Source organism: Pan troglodytes, chromosome X, assembly GCF_028858775.2.
Source record: "Pan troglodytes isolate AG18354 chromosome X, NHGRI_mPanTro3-v2.0_pri, whole genome shotgun sequence".
NCBI lineage: Eukaryota > Metazoa > Chordata > Mammalia > Primates > Hominidae > Pan > Pan troglodytes.
The window spans coordinates 68,867,071-68,890,579 of record NC_072421.2 but is presented as its reverse complement, the minus strand read 5'-3'; the positions used below and the strand labels follow the sequence as shown (position 1 = coordinate 68,890,579).

Genomic DNA, 23,509 nt, shown 5'->3' with positions numbered 1-23,509 from the left:
CTGGTCACTCTTGAGGACTACATCTCCCGTCCTGCTTCGCGGCCAGGAGCCCGATACGGCGGCAGGAGAGCGGCGTGGCAGGATATAACGAGGTGGAACTTTAATTATTAGAAGTCGTCGCGGACTCTTTCTTTTCTTAAGAATCGTTTTTCGCCCTTTCCCCCTTTCCATTGTCTCCCTTGTGATTCGGAGTCGTGTAGGTGACCAGATTGAGAGGTGCTAGCCCTTTCCCTCCTTCATTTAGGAGACGGCAAAAGGGAAAAAATTATTCTCTTAAAGATGCAGGAGACCAAGAAGCAAGAAGCAAGGAACTGACTAGAAAATAGGATGTATGCACGTTGGAGAGTTGGGTGGGGGGCTTGTGTAACATAAACAAGTGGTTAGCCCACGGTGGTGTTCCTCCTCACCCCCTTCCTCCTCCCTCCACCCGCCTTCGTCCCCCCATATGCAGTTCCCACTGACAGTGAGGTCTCACTTACCAATCAGTTTCCTCCACTGGCTCTTCTGGCTTTCCCTTCAACACCGATATTCTCCAGGTTCACATCTCCAACGGCTTCACTTCTCATTCAACAGGTCCAAACTCATTATCTGTTCCTGCACCCGCACCCCTATCCTCTGGCTACCCTTATCTCTGAATTTGACTTATGGTAGTCCTGATCTACCCAGTCTCCCAAGCTCCAAGCAGCAGCTTAGAGGTAATTACCCATTACTTCTTCATCTCCGTAACTTTCTACATCCAAATCCCAGTTCAAGACCTATTTATAACTGCATTTAAATTGCAGGATCAGCCGGGTGCAGTGGCTGATGCCTGTAATATCAGCACTTTGGGAGGTCGAGGCAGGCGGATCACTTGAGGTCAGGAGTTTGAGACCAGCCTGGCCAACATGGTGCAACCCATCTCTGCTAAAAATAGAAAAATTAGCCTGGTGTGGGGCACGCACCTGTAGTCCCAGCTACTTGGGAGGCTGAGGTGGGAGAGTCGCTTGAACCCAAGAGGTGGAGGTTGCAGTGAACCAAGATCATGCCACTGTGCTCCAGCCTGGGTGACAGAATAACACCCTGTCAAAAGAAAAAGGTGCAGTATCATCTTAATTGGATCTCCTTCCATCAGTCTTTACCTCACTACAGTTTATATTCAGAGCTGCCAACAAGGTTACCGTTCTAAGAAACATGTCTGGTAATTATGGCTAAAATTTATGGAGCCCTTATTATGTGCCAGTCTCTGTGCAAATTGCTTTACGAACATTAGTTCATTTACTCCTCAATCATTTACTCCTCAATTCAACCCCATGAGGTAGGTACCACTATTATCCGCATTTTATAGATGAAGACACTAACAATGCTCAGAGATTGACTTGCCCAACGAGGCAGAACTGGGATTATATAACTTACATGCGATCGTATAATTTCTTTCTTTCTTTCCTTCCTTCCTTCCTTCTTTCTTTTTCTTTCTTTCTTTCTTTCTTTCTCCTTCCTTCCTTCTTTCTTTCTTTCTTTCTTTCTTTCTTTCTTTCTTTCTTTCTTTCTCTCTCTCTCTTTCTTTCTTTCTTTCCCCTTCCATCCTTCCTTCCTTCCTTCCTTCCTTCCTTCCTTCTTTTTTGAGACAGGGTCTTGCTCTGTCACTCAGACTGGAATGCAGTGGTGTGATCTTGGCTCACTGCAGCCTTGACCTGCTGCACTCAAGCAATCCTCCCACCTCAGCCTCGGGAGTAGCTGGGACTACAGGCATGTGCCACCACGCCCTGCTAATTTTTGTATTTTCTGTAGAGACGGGGTTTCACCATGTTGCTCAGGCTGGTCTGGAACTCCTGACTTCAAGTGATCCACCTGCCTTGGCCTCTGAAAGTGCTGGGATTACAGGCATGAGCCACCGCGCCTGGCTATAAATTTTGTTCTTTTGATCATGTAATTTCCCTGGTTAAATCTTCCTCTGATTTTCCCCATTGCCTGTGTGATAAAGTTCAAATTCCCTAGCAAGGCATGCCAGGCTCCTCAGATTCAGGCCACTTCACACCTTTCCTGCACGCTAAGTTACAAGCAGAGTTTCACACTATTTCCTGGAAATACCATGCCCTTTTATACCTTTCTCTCTGCATCCTGGGATATCATCCCTCTTGTCATTCCTCTCCACGTCTCTTATTTTGGAAAACTCCTATTCAGCCTTCCCTGTCTCCCTTAGGTGTGATTAGTTCTCCTTTTTTTTCTGCATTCCTAAGCACTTTGTGCAGTCTTATGTTATATAGCACAAACTATATTGTATTGTAATTATTTGTTTACTTATCTGTCTCTCCCAATAAACTGTGAGCTCTTATTTATTTTTTTTTAGACAGGGTCTCGCTCTGTCACCCAGGCTGGAGTGCAATGGCATGATCTCGGCTCACTGCAACCTCCGCCTCCCAGGTTCAGGCGATTCTCCTGCCTCAGCCTCCTGAGTAGCTGGGATTACAGGTGCCTGCCACCATTCCCAGCTAATATATGTATTTTTAGTAGAGATGGGTTTTCACCATGTTGGTCAGGCTGGTCTTGAACTCCTGGCCTCTGGTGATCCACCCACCTTGGCCTCCCAAAGTGTTGGGATTACAGGTGTGAGCCACAGTGCTCGGCAAATATCATTTATTAAATGAAGTATCACAAATAGCATTTGGACATTTAACAACTTTTAAATAAACATGTCCTATGCATTTTTTGCCTGGCCCTGTTCCAACTGTTAGACAGCAACCTCTGAGGGGCAGGGACTGTAATTTGGCTTGTCTGCCACTTGCAGTGTTTCTATTGTGTTCTGTGATGATGCGGCCTTCCTCCTGTGCAGAAGGATATCCATGCAACCCAGGATTTTTCAGCGGTGGCAGCACATTGGGCCTCCAAAGTGATATTAGCCTGATCATGGTAAAATAGCCATATTGGTTCTCCATATTCCTGCCTTCTTCTGCTCCAACATGCATTTGTCCTCCACCTGTTACCTAGGTGTATACAAAAGGCCATATATTCCCATCTGAGGTCCAGACTAGAGAGATGAGACATAGTTGCTCACGATGCCTGCAAACATTCCCTGCACATGCCCCTTTTTTCTTCACCCCAGCTAAGGGTGCCTGATAAGTGCTGCATGAGTGGTGAATTTGGTAGAGGAGAGAGCCTTGTGGCACTAGGTCACAAGGAGATCTCTTCTAACTGAAACAGCTATGATGGCAGATCATGCAGAGTTACTGAGACAGGGAAATGGCAGGGTGGGGCAGGCACCTGTCCTGGCCTGAGTTAAATCTTGCATTGTCTCTCTTTGCGCATTTGTTTGAAAAGGTCCACCTCTCCACCAACTCATGTCCATCACCTCCTTAAATTTCCAATTCAAAGCTCAAAACTAACCTGCCCTTGGAAACTTTTCCTGACTAGTCCAACCTGACAGGCCACTTCTCCAATTTGCATCTCCTGAACCTCTATGAACTCAGTTTGTATTTTTATTTTTTATTTATTTATTTTTTGAGACAGAGTCTTGCTTTGTCACCCAGGCTGGAGTGCAGTGGTGCGATATCGGCTCACTGCACCTTCCACTTCTTGGGTTCAAGCAATTCTCCTGCCTCAGCCTCCCTGGTAGCTGGGATTACAGGCGAGCGCCACCACACCTGGCTGATTTTTGTATTTTTAGTAGAGACGGAGTTTCACCATGTTGGCCAGGCTGGTCTTGAACTCCTGACCTCAGTGATCCACCCGCCTCGGCCTCCCAAAGTGCTGGGATTACAGGCGTGAGCCACCGTGCCCGGCTTGTATTCTTTAACTTTGTGCTTCTGCTTACATGGCTTTTCATTTCATGAGGGCATATTGTCTCCCCAACTAGATTATAAACTCTACCATCAATCAACGGATGTTTGTGGAGCCTTTACTGTTGAGAGTATACCTTGAAATCCTGGACAGATAAAAATGACCACACGTCATAGGACCAGATAATTTAGGAGGACGAGCTAAAGGATTGGTGGGATGGTAAAAACACCATCATGACTTTAAAGCATGCAGATAGAGAGGTCAGGGTTGTTCAGCTGTGAAAATGTTGCAAAATAACATTAGTCAAGAGACAGAATTAGCAAGATGGTCTTGGAAAATAAAAAGACATTGGGCAGGAAACAAGATTAATAGGAGGCTCCCAAAAACCACTGTAGCTGTAAGCTACAAACAGATAATGGCAGGATTTAGAAGACACAGGCTTTTCTCCCAGTTTGAAACCCCAGAGTTTATTTTCTCAAATGTCCCCCCATTCACAATTTGTTTTTTTTCCTCTTCAAGGTCATAGGGGTTTGGCTCTCTTGACTCTTTCACTGCCACCGCCCACTCTTCTACTTGGGTGCCACGCCCCTACCACAGGTCTTTTGCCAAACTGGCTCTATGAATTTGAATTGAGGTTGACATTTCCCCACTTCTTACTCTACCCAGCTCTGAAGAAACACACAATTCACATGTAGCATTTTTATAGGATTTTTGCTAATAAACACATGGAAAGATGAACACAAATAACAATGAAAAAAATTCAAGGACGCTCAGAAGATACCACCTCTATTCGTCCCTGATCTTCACAAACGTATATAGAACGTCCATATATTTGCTTTTTCTCTTCCCTAAGTCTTTTCTTATGTGTTTCTGTGAAAGATTTCTAGTCCTTGTCTTTTTTTTTTTTTTTAGACAGGGTCTCACTCTATTGCCAGGCTGGAGTGCAGTGGCGCGATCTTGGCTCACTGCAACCTCCACCTCCCAGGTTCAATCGATCCTCCCATCTCAGCCTCCCAACTGGCTGGGAACACAGGTGTGCACCACGACGCCTGGCTAATTTTTTGTATTTTTTGGTAGAGAAAGGGTTTTGTCATTTTGCCCAGGCTGGTCTGGAACTACTGAGCTCCACCCACCTTGGCCTCCAAAAGTGCTGGGATTACAGGTGTGAGCCACCATGCCCAACCTGGTCCTTGTTTTAGAAGCCACCCTCCCAACTCTGTCTGTTATTGTTTTAAAAAATCTTTTCACAGCCTAGGCAACATAGTGAAACCCCATCACTACAAAAAATAAAAAATTAGCTGGGCATGGTGGCTCATGCCTGTAATCCCAGCTACTCGGGAGGCTGACATGGGAGAATTGCTTGAGCCTGGGAGATCGATGCTACAGTGAGCCATCATGGTGCCACTGCACTCCAGCCTGGGATGAGACCCTGTCTTAAATAAATAAATAAATAAATAAATAAATAAATATCTTTTCAGTTAATGACTTTTTTTTTCTGAGACAGAGTCTGTTGTCCAGGCTGGAGTGCAGTGGTGCGATCTTGGCTCACTGCAACCTCTGCCTCCCGGGTTCAAGTGATTCTCCTGCCTCAGCCTCCTGAGTAGCTGGGACTGCAGATGTGTGCCACCATTCCTGGCTAATTTTTGTATATTTTATAGAGATGGGGTTTCACCATTTTGCCCATGCTAGTCTCAAACTCCTGAGCTCAAGTGATCTGTCCGTCTCAGCCTCCCAGTTCTGGGATTACAGGTGTGAACCACCGTACCTGGCCAATGAACATTTCTTAAGGGTCTACTATTTTCCAGACATCAGGGTTGGTACTTGCTCGTAAAGTGCACCCTAGAGTGAAGTACTCAGATTTTAGCCCCAAATAGCTTTTTTTTTTTTTTTTTTTTGAGGTGGAGTCTTCCTCTGTCGCTCAGGCTGGAGTACAATGGTGTGATCTTGGCTCGCTGCAACCTCCACCTCCCAGGTTCAAGCAATTCTGCTGCCTCAGCCTTCTGAGTAGCTGGGATTACAGGCACCCGCCGCCATGCCCAGCTAATTTTTGTATTTTTTTTTTTTTTGAGGCGGAGTCTCTCTCTGTCACCAAGCTGGAGTGCAGTGGCGCGATCTCGGCTCACTGCAAACTCTGTGTATTTTTAGTAGAGATGGGGTTTCACCATGTTGGCCAGGCTGGTCTCGAACCCCTGACCTCAAGTGATCCACTAGCCTTGGCCCCTCCCAAAGTGCTGGGATTATGGGCATGAGCCACCACCATGCCCAGCCCCACATAGACTTGAGTTGGCACCACTTTTTTGGACCATAGACATAACTCTGGTGCAGTGAAAAGAACACTAGATTGAGTCAGGAGATCTGAGTCCTTGTCATGGTTTTGTCACTAACTAGTTGAATAATTGATACTAATTATACTAATATTGATAAGTAACATTTATTGGGTTTTTATTATGTGTTAGGTACCATGCTAAGTGCTTTATGTGGATTATCTCATTTAGTCTCACAACAAATGTATAAACTCAATGGTAGTACTGTTTTCATTTCACAGAGGAAAATGAGACTTAGGATAAGGAGACATGCTTAAGGTCCAGAATTACTAAGTGGTAGAGTAGAGGCACAAATGCAGGCAGTCTGACTCCAGAGCCTAAACAAGTCAGTTTCACTCTTCTGGCTTTGGTTTACTCATTTGTAAAATGAGAGTGATATATGAGAAGATCTCTAAAGTCTCTTCTAGCTCTAAAATCCTATTTTCTGTGATCTCCAATCTGGGTTCGAGACCCCAGGTTGCCCTTTATATCTTAGGTCGCCCTGAGCTTACACTTCACACCCACATGAATTTGGTCCTAGCCTCCTGCATAAATAACATCCACAATGCTTCATTCCTCAGGTTTTTTATTTGTTTGTTTGTTTTTGTTTTTGAGACGGAGTCTCGCTCTGTTGCCCAGGCTGAAATTCAGTGGTGCAATCTCAGCTCACTGCAACCTCCGCCTCCCGGGTTCAAGCAATTCTCCTGCCTCAGCCTCCTGAGTAGCTGGGATTACAGGCACGTGCCAACACGCCCGACTAATTTTTGTATTTTTAGTAGAGACGGGGTTTCATCATGTTGACCAGGCTGGTCTTGAACTCCTGACCTCGTGATCTGCCCGCCTTGGCCTCCCAAAGTGCTGGGCTTATAGGCTTCAGCCACCGTGTCTAGTCAATCTCTCAGGTTTCGAGGAACCTTAGAGCTTCCTCTTTAACTCTTCCTGTAGAGCTCTATGGTTCCAACCTTTGAAAGTCCTCAGCCTGGGCAACATGGTGAGACCTCCATTTCTACTAAAAAAAAAATCTTTTTAATTAGCTGGGCATGATGGTGAGCACCTGTGGTCCCAGCTACTTCGGAGGCTGAGGTGGCAGAATGGCTTGAGCCCAGGAGGTTGAGGCTGCAGTGAGCCGTGTTTGTGCCACTGCACTCCAGCCTGGGCAACAGAGTAAAACCTTGTCTCAAAAAAAAAAAAAAAAAAAAAAAAAGCCGGGTACAGTGGCTCATGCCTCATGCCTGTAATCCTAACACTTCGGGAGGCCGAGGTGGGTGGATCACTTGAGGCCAGGAGTTCAAGACCAGCCTGGCCAACATGGTGAAACCCCGTCTCTACTAAAAACAGAAAACATTAGCCAGGCGTGATCGTGCATGCCTGTAGTCCCAGCTATGCGGGTGGCTGAGACACGAGAATTGCTTGAACCTGGGAGGTGGAGGTTGCAGTGAGCCAAGATCACATCACTGCACTTCAGCCTGAAAAAAAATAAAACAGTCCTACTGGCATGATATTTACCAGAGTTATTTACCAAAGATTTTTTTTTTCCAGAGATATTTGCCAGAGAGTTTTCAATACACAAAAACATGCATATATATATATATATATGTCCATATATATATGTCTATGTCTCTCTCTCTCTCTATATATATATATATTTTTTTTGAGACAGGTCTCATTCTGTTACCAGGCTGGAGTGTAGTGGCACGATCTTGGCTCACTGCAACCTGTGCCTCACAGGTTCAAATGATTCTCGTACCTCAGCCTCCTGAATAGCTGGGATTACAGGCTTGCACCACCACACCTGGCTAATTTTTGTATTTTTGGTAGAGATGGGTTTTCGCCATGTTGGCCAGGCTGGTCTCAAACTCCCAACCTGAAGCGATCCACCTGCCTCAGCCTCCCAAAGTGCTGGGATTACAGGCATGAGCCACCACGCCTGGTCAACATGCTTATATTTTAAGTTACCTGGAAAGACCAGGATATGATACTTTATATACTATATGTTCATAATTTTGTTTAGTAAGGTACATTGAGAAAAGATAGGTAGAAATGCCAAAAAGTGTTAACAGTGGTTATCTGTTTTCCTTTCTTATATTTTTCCAATTTACTATGACCATGTGTACCTTTTAAACTGAGAGAAATGCTTTATATTTTGCCTCTTTTTTTTTGTTGAGACAGAGTCTCGCTCTGTTGCCCAGGCTGGAGTGCAGTGGCATGATCTCGGCTCACTGCAAGCTCCGCCTCCCAGGTTCATGCCATTCTCCTGCCTCAGCCTCCTGAGTAGCTGGGACTACAGGTGCCAGTCACCACGCCCGGCTTTTTTTTTGTATTTTTAGTAGAGATGAGGTTTCACCGTGTTAGCCAGGATGGTCTAGATCTCCTGACCTCGTGATCCGCCCACCTCGGCCTCCCAAAGTGCTGGGATTACAGGCGTGAGCCACTGCGCCAGGCATATTTTGCCTCTTTCTACGAAGGATTTGAAGCACCTTACCAGAAGAATACAAACGTCGTAAGATTATAGAAATAGAAAATTATTTCTTCCTTTCTCTTTTTTTTTTTTTTTTTAAGACAGAGTCTCGCTGTGTTGCCCAAGCTCTGGAGTGCAGTGGCGTGAGTTCGGCTCACTGCAACCTCTGCCTCCCGGGTTCAAGCGATTCTCCTGCCTCAGCCTCCTAAGTAGCTGGGATTACAGGTGTGCACCAACATGCCTGGCTAATTTTTTTGTATTTTTAGTAGAGATGGGGTTTTACCATGTTGGCCAGGCTAAGTCTCGAACTCCCGACCTCGTGATCTGCCCACCTTGGCCTCCCAAAGTGTTGGGATTATAGGCTTGAGCCACCGCGCCTGGTCTTCCTCTTCCTTTCTCTAAAGGAAGAGGAAGCTCAGGTGTGATGACTGAATACTAAATTCACCTTTTTGGGTAGTCAGTGGGTGGAGAAAGGGGGAAACACAATCAATTACACAATTTTTGTTATCAGAAAGAAAGAAGCATAGCAATTCCTCAAGAGAGACAGAGATTTTCCTGTTACTAAATTCTTCCTCCCCCAAATTGAAAAGACAAGATTATAGCAAACAAAATTTTTTTGAAAAAACAAAACACTTATAATCCCATTGCCCTCATACAACTTTCATCATGGTCTATCAGCTTTTAGTCCTTATCCACAGACACATATAATTTTACATGGTTGCAATTAGAGTCTGTATACCATTTTGTGTTCTGATTTTTTCAATGAACATATCATAAACCAGTTTTCATATTTAGTTTTCCATAATTATAATTTTTAACAGCTACATAATGGTCTATTGCTGGCACTAAATTCCATAAGAAATTTCTTATGTGGGATTAACATAAGGGACAATGTCCTCAGTAACGGTTTTATAATACACACAGAAGAGATTTTCACATTACTTTCTTGTAACTACCCTGGCTAAAAGCCAAGGACGTAACATTGAGGCCCTTCTGCAGGGCTGAGCTCAGATGGGTCAGACCTGTAACCTTCTGGGGCTCCAGCTTGATCTGAGGACACAACTTAAAATGCCATGTAAAGGAGCGGATGGATAGAATCTCCCTTACAATATAATCCATAAATATCTCTTCTCATAGCCAGGCTTTTGACACGAACTCAGAGGCAGAGTACATTTATTCTCTGATGAAGATCAGAAGTATTGGTATGCTCTGTTGTTGACTGAGGCAGGATCCATATGTTCTGGAAGCCAGATAAACAGGTGGATGGGTGACAGGGTTACCATTCTGGCTCGAAAGTTGAGAAGCCTGGCCGGAGTTGTTGTCTGCATAGAGCTTTACCTCATATCCTCATGGAGGCAGGGTGCAGGTGAAGTCAGATTTTTCTTAGGAAGCAGCTTTTGGATCTGAGTTCTGTACCACAGAGGAGGGGTTTTCGATATGAACAATTTTCAAAGCCCATTACCAGTCAGGTGGCATGGGCATAAGAAGAGAGTCTCAAAATACTCCAATGGAACCTTGGGTTTTTGGAATTATAGGGTCCCAGTGTGCCTTACAGTATGAATTAGCTGCAGAATGGGGTATTATATTGACCAATTGAATTTTGGAGACTGTCACTAAGAACAATTAAAATTTTTTACATGAATGATACCAAGCTGTTATTTCTGGCACTAATTATGTAGCAGAGCCTATTGCCTCTTAAGAACTATACCTAATATGCAATAATAAAACTTGGTCAGCAACACAAAGCCAGCTTCACTTTATTTTAAGAACTTATTTCTTTTAGAGAGGGAGTCTCACTATGTTGCCCAGGCTGGTCTTAAACTCCCAGGCTCAAGTGATCCTCCCACCTCAGCCTCCCAAAGTGTTGGGATTATAGTCATGAGCCACTGTGCCTGGACCTATTTTAAGATTTTTAGTGTATAAACATTACAGCCATATGACAAAAAAAACTTTTTTAAAATAGAGAAAAAGAAAATAATTAGCCTCAATCCTATCATCCTAACACAACTATTAAAGGGTTTTGTGTACTTCCCTTATTTTTTCACCACCATATTTTACATATTTATATTCATATTTTATATATATATACATTTATGTCCTGTTTTAATAATTATAATTACACATGTAATACATATTTTCCTTTAAAAATTTAGAACATTAAAGAAAAAGCTAAAAGTACCTTTGGACCCTTATCCTACACACCTTTCCCCCGTCCTTGAAGTAACCACTGCCATGAGTTTGATATGCATTCTTCCCATCCTTTAAAAAAAATGGCCGGCATGGTGGCTCACACCTGTAATCCCAGCACTTTAGGCAGCTGAGGCAGGAGGATCCCTTGAGGATAGGAGTTTGAGAATGAGAACAGCCTGTGCAACATCTCAAGACCCTGTCTCTACAAAAAAAATTAAAAATTAGCCGGGTGCAGGGTCATACACCTGTGCCAGCCACTTGGGAGGCTGAGGCAGGAGGATCCCTTGAGTTCAGGTGCCCAAGGCTTCAGTGAGCTATGATGGTATCGCTGTACCACTGCACTCCAGCCTGGGTGACAGAGTGAGACTCTCTCTTTCTCTCTCTCTCCTTTTTTTTTTTTTTTGAGACAGATTCTCACTCTGTCACCCAAGCTGGAGTACAGTGGTACCATCATAGCTCACTGCAACCTTGAGCACCTGAGCTCAAGGGATCCTCCGCCTCCCAGGTTCAAGCAATTCTCCTGCCTCAGCCTCCCAAGTAGCTGGGATTACAGGTGCGTGCCACCACACTTGGCTAATTTTTGTATTTTTTAAGTAGAGATGGGGTTTCACCATGTTAGCCAGGCTGGTCTCAAACTCCTGGCCTCAAGTGATCCACCTGCCTCGGCCTCCCAAACTGCTGGGATTGCAGGTGTGAGCCACCACGCTGGGCCAAGACCCTGTCTCTTAAAAAACAAACAAACAAAAAAACTCTTGCATGGGAAATACATAGTTTTGTTTTGTGGGGTTTTTTTCTTTGTATAGATGATTACATTTGGCAACTTGCTTTTTTCTTTTTCTTTTTCTTTTTGAGATGGAGTCTCGCTCTGTCGCCCCAGGCTGGAGTGCAGTGGCACGATCTAGGCTCACTGCAAGCTCCGCCTCCCGGATTCACGCCATTCTCCTGCCTCAGCCTCCCAAGTAGCTGGAACTACAGGCATGTGCCACCACGCCCAGCTAATTTTTTATTTTTTATTTTTTATTTTAGTAGAGACCGGGTTTCACTGTGTTAGCCAGGATGGTCTCGATCTCCTGACCTCGTGATCCGCCCTCCTCAGCCTCCCAAAGTGCTGGGATTACAGGTGTGAGTCACCGTGCCTGGCGGCAACTTGCTTTTTTCACACAAAAATGTTTTTGAGGTCTATCCTTATTGAAACATCTAGTTCATTCCCTTTAACTGCTGTATCGTATTCAATTTAGTGAATAGGACACATTTCATTTAGCCATTCCCTAAAGAATTCTCATCTTTGGCTGGGTGCAGTGGCTCACACCTGTAGTCTCAGCACTTTGGGAGGCTGAGGCGGGCGGATTACTTGAGCTAAGGAGTTCAAGATCAACCTGGGCAACATGGTGAAACCCCATCTCTACTAAAAATACGAAAATTGGCTGGGCTCGCTGGCTCACGCCTGTAATCCCAGAACTTTGGGAGGCTGAGGTGGGCAGATTGCCTGAGGTCAGGAGTTCGAGACCAGTCTGTCCAACATGGTGAAACCCCATCTCTACTAAAAATATAAAAATTAGCTGGGCATGGTGGTGCACCCCTGTAGTCCCAGCTACTTGGGAGACTGAGGCAGGGGAATCACTTGAACCTGGGAGACAGAGGTTGCAGTGAGCCGTGATTGTGCCACTGCACTTCAGCTTAAGTGACAGAGCAAGACTCCATCTTAAAAAAAAAACAAACATAAATAAAAATATAAAAAATTAGCCGGGCATGGTGGTGCGCACTTGTAGTCCCAGCTACTTGGGATGCTGAGGTGCTAGAATCACTTGAACTCGGAGGTTGCAGTGAACCGAGATTGCACGCCACTGCACTCCAGCCTGGGTGACAAAGGGAGACTCCACGTCCCCCCGCCGCCAGCAAAAAAAAAAAGAATTCTTATCTTTAAAAAAACATTGTGGCAAGAGCAAGAATGCTAATAAGTCTGCTAAACTGCATCAATTTCCCTGGTGTCACTCAGAGCACACTGGTGCAAAGAGACAACCTGAAGTAAGACAAAATAAGTCACTTTGCATCTCTGCATACAGTGCAGAGATGACTGGTCCCTAGATCACCATCCTGTGAGTCTAGATTCACAGTGCTGTTAAGTTGAACTTTCTGCAATGGTGGAAATGTTCTATATCTACACTGTCTAGAAAGTAGCCACTTTTTGGGCCGGGCGTGGTGGCCCACACCTGTAATCCTAGCACTTTGGGAGGCCAAGGTGGGTGGATCACGAGGTCAGGAGATCAAGACTATTCTGGCTAACGCGGTGAAACCCTGTCTCTACTAAAAATACAAAAAATTAACTGGGCACGGTGGCACATGCCTGTAGTCTCAGCTCCTTGGGAGGCTGAGGCAGGAGAATCGCTTGAACCTGGGAAGCGGAGGTTGCAGTGAGCCGAGATTGTGCCACTGCACTCCAGCCTGGGCGACAGAGTAAGACTCTGTCTCAAACAAACAAACAAACAAACAAAAAACAAAAAAGAAAATAGCCACTTTTTTTTCATATGTGGCTATTGAAATATGGACAGTGCAACTGAGATTTAATTTTTAACTTAAATTTGGTCACTTGTGGCTAGTGGCTATCAAATTGGATGATGCAATAATCTAGCAAATGGTCATTAAAGCCACAATTTTTTTTACATTACAAGTTACATAATCAGAAGCTCCAAGACAATCGTGTCCACTCTCTAAAGGTCAAGTGATGATGCTGAGATCTTGTCTTGGCCCTATTACATGCCTTTCTTTTAAGGTTAAGTCTCCTTGTTCCTGGCCTCAAGATGGGTTAAGAGATTCATTATCATATAGAAAGGACAAGGTTGCTAAAATGTCTGTCTTTCTGGGAAATAACTATACTCAAACCAAACCATGTAGAAATTAATTTCTAATTCCAACACCCTCACTTGACATTTAATAAACTAAAATCCCCCATCAATCATCCCACTAGCCCACTAAAAGCTTCAAGGATGACAGAAGTATTATACAAAATCAACAGAAGAGTATAAACATCTTACAAAAATGGTCTTGGCTAAGAGCCAGCATTGTTCAGTTAGTCGGGTTATGTGTCATAAATGGGGTTTAGACTCAGAACTGATCTACTTTCTTGTTTTCCATAAATGCCTGTGGGGCTCTCTGAATCCCCATGGAGATCTCCTTTATCACCCAGAAGGTTCCTGACTGCCCCATATAGCCCGCTAAATCTATAGCTCACATAGATAGGCATGTGGTTATGCAATTTGCTCCTAGAGCAGGCTCCATAATGTCCGGGTCTAGAGTCCAGTTGATCTTCCCTGGCAGTATCAGGCAGATATGACAGCACATGTGGGCTGAAAGGAGGAATAGCGAGAGGCTCAAAGGCACAAATACATACACTCTTAATACAGACAATAGTAAAATAACATGAAAAACATACTAGCTATGCCTGTTATAAAAATCCATTACTAGCTCCTCTTTTTCATATGGGCCCTGATGTATATAAGTATACCTATCCTCTGGTCTTTCCCTCCCCCTCCCATTTCCTCTTCTTTTATGTTTACTTTCTCTGATCTCTTTGCTTAGTCTCTTTCTCCTTCTGCCTCTGGCAGTTTCCACTGCTGATCCCCTTTCTTCTTTTTCTGGGGCCAGTCTTTTAGCATCCTTCAACAAGGTCATGCACTCAGTTAATCTATAAATTATCAGGCCATTAAGATACAAGTTAAGAGAAAGGAGGCTTAAACACCATCTTGCTTTACTTGTGCTTGTGCTTTGGTGTACTCGGAGACTTCTTCCTACCCTGAGACTTTCTATCTTCAACTTTTAAAAAAGAAAGACCCTCGGTCCGGCACGGTGGCTCACGCCTGTAATCCCAGCACTTTGGGAGGCCGAGGCGGGTGGATCACAAGGTCAGGAGATTGAGACTATCCTGGCAAACATGGTGAAACCCCATCTCTACTGAAAATACAAAAAAATTAGCCGGGCGTGGTGGCAGGTGCCTGTAGTCCCAGCTACTCGGGAGGCTAAGGCAGGAGAATGGCGTGAACCTGGGAGGCGGAGCTTGCAGTGAGCTGAGATTGCGCCACTGCACTCCAGCCTGGGTGACAGAGTGAGACTCCGTCTCAAAAAAAAAAAAACAAACAAAAAAAAAAAACACAAAAAAAAACCCTCTCCCACTATAGGAGCAATACATGTTTATTAAAGAAAAATGGTAAAATACAGAAAAAAATTTACAAAGTACTTGTAGTCTTATCACCCAGTGAAAACCACAGGTAATATTTTGGTATATTTCTTTCCAGTATTATTTTTTCCTACATGGATTTTTAAAAATTGTAATCACATTGTACATATAATTTTGTATTCTTGTTTTTTCCTCAACATATAAGCATGTATTCAAATGATTACACAGGTTCATAAATATAACTTTCGTGCATGTATAATATTCTATAGTCGGATGTACCATCGGTTAATCATTTCTGAATTTTTAGCCATTTATCTTTCTTCTTTTTTGAAAAAATACAGATGGGGTCTCGCTCTGTTGCTCAGGCTGGTCTCGAACTTCTGGCCTCAAGAGATCCTCCTACCTTGGCCTCCCAGAGTGCTGGGTTTACAGGTGGTGAGCCACCACACCCAGCCCATTTATCTTGAAGTGGTATTAAAATGAGGATTTGTACAAGCATTACCAGGGATCTATGTTAAGCACATATAGATTGTCCCAAAACAGCAATTGCCTATGTAATCACTGGAAAATGATAGTTCAATGAAAGCAGCAGGTTTTCAGTGAATGGTAGATTTCTCCATAAAGTTTAAGAGTAGTGAATTTTATTTATTTTTTGTTTTTAATTTTTTTTTTTTTTGAGACGGAGTCTCACCCTGTTGCCCAGGCTGGAGTGCAGAGGTGCGGTTTCAGCTCACTGCAACCTCCACCTCCCGGGTTCAAGTGATTCTTCTGCCTCAACCTCCCGAGTAGCTGGGACTATAGGCATGCGCTACCACACACGGCTAATTTTTTTTTGTATTTTTAGTAGAGACAGGGTTTCACCATGTTGGTCAGGCTGGTCTCGAACTCCTGACCTCAAATGATCTGCCCACCTCAGCCTCTCAAAGTGCTGAGATTACAGGCATGAGCCACTGCGCCCGGCCCGTTTTAAATTTTTAAAAATGAGAGTGGGGTCTCACTATATTGACCAGGCTAGTCTTGAACTCCTGAGCTCAAGTGATCCTCCCACCTCAGCCTCCCAAAGTGCTGGGATTACAGGCATAAACCACCACACCTGGCCAAGAGTAGTGAATTTTATAGTAGCGTCAGGACCTCCCTCTCTATTGTGGAATCCTGGTGTAGTAGAAAGAAAAAAAATACTTTGGAATCAGACATTCTTTCCTTTATTCAATAAATATTGATTGAGCATCTATTGTGTGCCAGGGACTGTAAATACACAAATAAGAAAAACCAGGCCAGGCGCAGTGGCTTGTGCCTGTAATCCCAGCACTTTGGGAGGTCGAGGCAGGTGGATTGCTTGAGTCCAGGAGTTCAAGACAAGCCTGGACAACATGGAGAAACACCATGTCTACCAAAAATACAAAAGTTAGCCGGGCATGGTGGTGTGCGCCTATAGTCCCAGCTACTCTAGAGGCTGAGGTGGGAGGATTGCTTGAACTCAGGAGGCAAAGGTTGCAGTGAGCCAAGATCGTGCCACTGCACTCCAGCCTGGGCTACAGAGCGAGACTCCATCTAAAACAAAAACAAAAACAAAAACAAAACCAGCAAGAAAAAACCCAAGTGCTTCCCCTCATGGAGCACATAGTTTAGTGGAGTTCACAAGCAATCAAACAAGCAATTACATATAGCACGATAAGTGCTAAGATGGGGAAATATGGGGGGCTATACATGTATAAAAGAAGAGATCTAATTTGAACTTGGGGGATCAGGAAGGCTTCCTGGAGAAAGTGGCATGTAAGCTTAGATGTGAAGGATGAGTAGGAGTTAGCAAGCTAAAGATACAGAGGGGACTGGGGAGGAGACTATGTGTTCTACACAGAGGGAATAGCAAGTATAAGGTCTTATAAGTATGTGAGAGACTCTCTTTTATCTGAAGATGCCATTATTTTGCCTTCATTCTTAAAGGATATTTTTACAGAATATAGTATACTAGACTGACAGTCATTTTCTTCCCGCCAATTTAAAGATGTTTTCCCACTGCCGTCTAGTCTCCATAGTTCCTGAGGAGAAGTCCATGGTAATTTGAATCATTGTATGCAGTGTTGTTCTTCTCTGGCTGCTTTCAAGATTTTGTTTATTTTTTGGCTCTCAGCAGGTTTTTTTTTTTTTTTTTTTTTTTTGAGATGGAGTTTTGCTCTTGTTGCCCAGGCTGGAGTGCAATCTTGGCTCACCGCAACCTCCGCCTCCTGGGTTCAAGTGATTCTCCTGCCTCAGCCTCCTGAGTAACTGGGATTACAGACATGCACCACCATGCCCGGCTAATTTTGTATTTTTTGTAGAGACGGGGTTTCTCCTTGTTGGTCAGGCTGGTCTCGAACTCCTGACCTCAGGTGATACGCCCACCTCAGCCTCCCAAAGTGCTGGGATTACAGGCGTGAGCCACCATGCCTGGCCCACTCTCAGCAGTTTAAACTGTGATTCAAGTAAGTGCAGTTTTCTTCATCTTTATTCTGTTTGAGCTTTGCTGAGCTTGAATCTGTAAATGTATACCTTTGCCAAGTTTGGGACATGTTCAACCATTATTTCTTCAAATAATGCTTCTGCCCTATTCTCTCTTTCTCCTCCTTCACACATATTTTATTTTATATGAGACAGAGTCTCACTCTGTCGCCTAGGCTGGAGTGCAGTGGCACGATCTCGGTTCACTGCAACCTCCGCCTCCTGGGTTCAAGCGATTCTCGTGCCTCAGCCACTTGAGTACCTGGGATTACAGGTGTGCACCACCATGCCCGGCTAATTTTTTGTATTTTTAGTAGAGATGGGGTTTCACCATGTTGGCCAGGCTGGTCTTGAGCTCCTGGCCTCAAGTGATCTGCCTGCCTTGGCCTCCCAAAGCGCTGGGATTACAGTCATGAGCCACCACGGCCAGCCTCCTTCACACATATTTTAGACCTTGGATATTGTCTGAGACTCTGTTCATTTTTAAAAAATCCTCTCTCTTCTTGAGATTGAATACTTTTGATTATGATATCTTCAAGTTCACTGACTCCTCTGTTATATTTCATTCTGCAATTAATTCCATACACTTAAATTTTCATTTCAGATACTGTATTTTTTAGTTCTGGAATTCTCATTTAGTTCTTTCCTATACTTTCTTTTTCTCTGCTGAGGTTTTCAATTTTTTCATTTGTTACCAGGGTATTTTTCTCTCCGCATTAAGCAATCTCATCTTTGAGTTAGCCTCCATTAATTGTCTTTTTCCTTTAGAATGGGTCACATTTTCCTAATTCTTCGCATACAGTTGTCCCTTGGTATCCATGGGGGATTGATTCCAGGAACTCTCTTATGGATACCAAAATCTGAGGATGCTCAAGTCCATTATATAAAATGGTGTAGTTTTTGCATATAATCTATACATATCCTCTCATATATTTTATTTTATTTATTGATTGATTGAGATGGAGTCTCACTCTATCGCCCAGGCTGGAGTGCAGTGGCATGATCTCGGCTCACTGCAACCTCTGCCTCCCAGGTTCAAGTGATTCTCCTGCCTCAGCCTCCCAAGTAGCTGGGATTACAGGCATGTGCCACCACACCTGGCTAATTATATATATGTAGATAGATAGATAGATAGATAGATAGATAGATAGATAGATAGATAGAGATGGGGTTTCTCCATGTTGGTCAGGCTGGTCTCACACTCCTGACCTCAGGTGATCCGCCTGCCTCGGCCTCCCAAAGTGCTGGGATTACAGGCATGAGCCACCCCAGACTCCTCTCATATATTTTAAATCATCTTTAGATTACTTATTAATACCCAACACAATGTAAATGCTATATAGTTTTTATACTTTATTTTTTATTTTTAGTATGTTTTTGTTGGTGTATTGCAATTTTTGTTGTTGTTTTTTGAATTTTTTTTTTGAGACAGAGTCTCACTCTGTCACCCAGGCTGGAGTGCAGTGGCATGATCTCAGCTCACTGCAACCTCTGCCTCCTGGGTTCAAGCAATTCTCCTGCCTCAGCCTTCCAAGTAGCTGGGGACTACAGGCATGTGCCACCATGCCTGGCTAATTTTTGTATTTTTTGGTGGAGATGGGGTTTCTTCATATTGCCCAGGCTGGTCTCAAACTTCTGACCTCAAGTGATCTGCCCACCTCGGCCTCCCAGAGTGCTGGGGTTACAGGCGTGAGCCCCTGCGCCTGGCCTGTTTTTTGAATATTTTTGATCTGCAGTTGGTTGAATCCACAGATGCAGAACCCATGGATATGGATAACCGTATTGAGTAATTTTAGAGGGGTTCCTGGACATTGTGTATGTTATGTTGTGGAGATTCTGGATTCTGTTATATTCTCCGAGAGGGTAGATGTGTTTGTTTTAGCAGGCAATTAACTTGTTTAGATTCAAACTGTACTTTGCCTTGCCTGTGGTTAGTGGCAGCTCAAATCTTAGTTCCATTCTTTTAGTTTTAGATGGAAACTGCCCTATGCATGCATAGTTCAGAATATGCCTTGGGGAAGAATTTATACAGGTAATTTAGGGCTCCTTTTCTCAGAATCTCTCCTTTCTTAGCTATCTCCTCACTTTCCAGAGACTGTGGTTGTCCCAGGCTTTGTCCTCTGGTTCTTCAGGCTAGAAAGATAAGAATTTCCTAATGGACTTTCAGTGATGTGGCCAGTGATTGCAGCCTGACCTCAGGCTGAGGCCATAAAACATGGGAAACTCACCCCATGCTGATCTCTTATTCCAAGTTCCAATTGCCTTCTGAAATCTGCCTGCTTTTGTTCACTCTCTGGAGCCTTCAAGTTGTGTGTGTGTGTGTGTGTGCGCGCTTGCGTGTGTGTATCTGTGTGTGTGTGTGTATTTTGTCCAGAGTTTACAGATGTTATCTATTGAGAATTTACTCCATCATACTGAGAATGGAAACTGTAAGAGATTCTCAGATGAACTTACTTCATATTTTAGGGGTAAAATCATAGACCTCAACTTCTTTCTTTTTCACCTTAATATTTCTGTATATCATCACCCATGTTCTCCTCTTGCTTCAGAGAAAAAGGCCAACTTGTCCACTTTTTCCCCTTTTTCCACCACCTTATTTATATTTGTGGCAGGACCTACAGTTCACCAATCCATTCATTCATTTACTCAACAAGTATGTATCAATCCAGGTGCTCTGCTAGGTGTTAGGGGTAACGAGCAAGCAAAAATAGACTCTACTTCACTGAAACTGCTCTCTCCTAGGTCATAGGTTATCAAAAGTCCAGTTTCTTTTCTTTTCCTCTTTTTTTGAGACGGAGTTTCGCTCTTTTGCCCAGGCTGGAGTGAAGTGGTGTGATCTCGGCTCATTGCAACCTCTGCTCCCTGGATTCAAGCGATTCTCCTGCCTCAGCCGCCTGAGTAGCTGGGATTATAGGCGCCCGCCACCACACCTCGCTATTTTTTTTTTATTATTATTTTTAGTAAAGACAGGGTTTCTCCATGTTGGCCAGGCTGGTCTTGAACTCCTGACCTCAGGTGATCCGCCCGCCTCGGCCTCCCAAAGTGCTGGGATTACAGGTGTGAGCCACCGCGCCTGGCAAGTCTGGCTTCTTAATCACCAGATAAAATAACTTTTTCTCAGTCTCATCCTCTTTAACTTCATTGCATCATCCTCCATTAACTCTGGTGACCAGCCTCTCCTTAAAATTTTTCCTTTGCCTTCCAGGTCTTCTCCCACCTTGTTGATTTTTCTTGTCACTTTCCAAGTAGGGGAATTCTCAGAGACTTTGTCCTTGGCTCTTTTCTTCTCTTGTCCTTCGCAGTCTTATTTGATCTTAGAGTTTCAACTACCACTTCTGTGCCCAAGACTCTCAAATCTCTCTCTTCAGCCTTGACCTCTCTCCTGAGGTTGAGACTTGAATTTCAGCTGTTTTTCTCTGCCTGATTGTCTAACAATGACACTAAATTGCAAGTAGTCAAAATCTAACTCATTATCTTGCCTCTGAACACGCTTTTCCTGCTGTGTTTCCTATTTCAGTTAATTCCTGATACTGGAAGCATAGAGTTAAATAAGAGCTCCATTAGGGGTGTTGTAAAAGGGATTCTTGCATTGGGTAGGAAGTTTGATGACAGGGAAAGCTGTAAAGTCCCTTTCAATTCTGTGATTCTATTATGTTCCCAGCACAGTGCTGTCCATTTCCTTCAAGGGGCTCACAATTGAACCGAGGGAGACAAACCAATTGAGTGATAACTGGTCTTGACTTTGAATGCAGCAGAAATTCAGAGAGAGGTGATAACATGCACTGAAGTAGTAAGAGAAGACTTTAAGAAGAAGAGAACCAAGCCAAGCTCTTCAAAGGTAGAAGCTGTGTCTTTTATTTCATTCATACTCCCACAGCACCATTCTCTGCACACTGTAGAAACTCCATAAAGGCTTTTTGAATGAGTTTGTAATATTATTAATGTTTATTGAGTACACATTGAGTGCACAGTTCTTCACTAAATGATGTGGAGGTTAACCAAGATGCGGTCTCTTATCTTTTTTAACCACTCAACCAATGAATATTTACTGAGTGCCTGTTATTTACAAAACACCATGCTAGAAATTATAGGGATGCAAGATGCAAGAAAAATATGTCTTAGACCCTCCCTTAGGGAGTTTACAATGTGGTTGGTAAGATGAGACATATATGCACAGGAGGCTAACTAAGAATGTGAGCCAGAGCCAAATGAACACTACAGACAATAAGTGTAAACACAATTTTTAAAGTACAGGTTACTGTAGACTGGGTGGATATGGAGGCTTTATGGAGGAGGTGGGACCTGCACTGGGCTTTGAAGGATGGGCAGAAATTAAACAGGCTTGAAGTTCTCATAGTTAAGATACAATTCAACACATGAAGCGTCAGACTAAAGACCAAACAGATGAAGAACAACATCTAGGCAGGAATTTGCAGCTTATATCAGCATTTGTTAGAGTCATTCTATTTCCCTCCCACCATAATCACATTTTTTTTGCTCTTTTTCTTCCTTTTTAAAATATGTCCCCCCCCCTCCTCTTTATGGTGACATACAGGGCTAAAATATTCTCCTCTGAGAGGCATGTTAAAAGCCTGAGCTCAAAAACCAGACTGGGTTCAAATCCTGATTTTATCACTATTTTGGGCAAGTTGCTTAATCCATCTATGCCTCATCAGTACACTACAGATATAAAAATAGCACCTATGTCATAGGATTGTTTTGAGGATTAACTGAGTTAAAATATATAAAGCACTTAAAATAGTACCTGGCACATAGTAAGTGTTCAATAAATGTTAGCTTTTATTAAGGGAAGAAGGCTGGCTAATTCAACATTATTGTCTTTCCAGGTCTTCTTGTTTCTAGATAACTAAGTATGTAATTAATGAACACCTCTATGGAAGCTGGAGGTCAGACTCTTGTCAGCTGATGGGTTAGGTCTTTAGCAACCCCATTAACATGCATAGACACTCACACACTTATGCTGCTGCCACTTTTTCCCAGATTGCCCTCACCCCTAGGCGACTTAGAGATACTTTTGTGAAATAAATACAATCACCAACTTAAGTAGGCAGGTTGAGTGTTAAAAGGGCACTTCATCAACGTAGGGAGACAACTGACAACTTTCAGAAGGGATTTAGTTTAAAGTAGACTATCCCCAGGGAGGCCTCAGGTGAAATGAACGTCAAGAAGGGAACAAATCACTAATGGTAATAGGCAGCTGGATGGGTGTGTGTGGAAAGGAATGGGGTGCTCCATAGAAAGGCAGTTAAGCTCTGAATCCAGATCCCCTGGAATACAGATTGTATGGATATGAGCTCTACTCTTGTTTTCACCAGTCTACTACCTGTTTTTACAACCAGACCCTCCCCTCTTACTCCCTCCTTGCAGTTCCAGCTTCCTGCTCCCAGGAACACAAACACCCCAAATTACAGGGGCTTTTGATTGCCATTTCCTTGGGACAGGCTGAAGAGAGAATCGAAAGAAGTTCTTTTCAGTATGGTTGCATAACATCGAGTCGGAGATTGTGAAATGTCCTTTGAGAAAAATGTACGGGCAGGAAGATGAATAGGTGTCTGTTTGATTAAGGTACAGTATTGCCTGTGGGCAGGATGATGAACTAATGAGATTCCATACAATTTAAAGGTCCTAAATCTCCATTTCTCACCGCCCCCATTCTTGACTCCTTTTGGCCAAGAATCACTGTGGTCAAGGAAACGCAATAGAGAGGAAAGTGCACATCAAGTTCTGATGTCACCTGTTTGTCAAGAGATTTGACTCAGCTACTCTTTGTGTGTGTGTGTGTGTGTGTGTGTGTGTGTGATAACTGAGGTACAGAGGATAACTGTGTTTCACCCAACATCACTTAGTAACTCTGAACTTCTGTGCCTGCCATGAAAAATAAAAAGGGTGCTCTGTGTGCGTGTGTGTGTGTGTGTGTGTGTGTGTGTGTGTGTGTATGGAAGCCAGCTAGCTGTTATTGCCTTATTAATGCAAAGGACTTAATTAGCCCTGTACCCTCTACTGTCCTCTTCTTTTCACCCTATCAAAATTTTCCCTCAAAGATCATTTATCATTTATTTACACCTCATTGTGAATTTAACTTGCACAATTCTCCTAGGGCCATTTGATTTTAAGCCTTATCTTGTCACTCACCTA

At 43.5% G+C, this 23,509-nt stretch overlaps 1 long non-coding RNA gene across 1 annotated transcript; it reads left to right on the top strand.

The window, feature by feature from the left end:
• Nucleotides 1-6: 6 nt before the first annotated feature.
• On the top strand, nucleotides 7-22,939 carry LOC134809320 (uncharacterized). The gene is made up of 3 exons (XR_010154761.1): nucleotides 7-92; nucleotides 21,015-21,191; nucleotides 22,742-22,939. It is a non-coding gene; the product is annotated as an uncharacterized LOC134809320 (long non-coding RNA).
• Nucleotides 22,940-23,509: the final 570 nt, after the last annotated feature.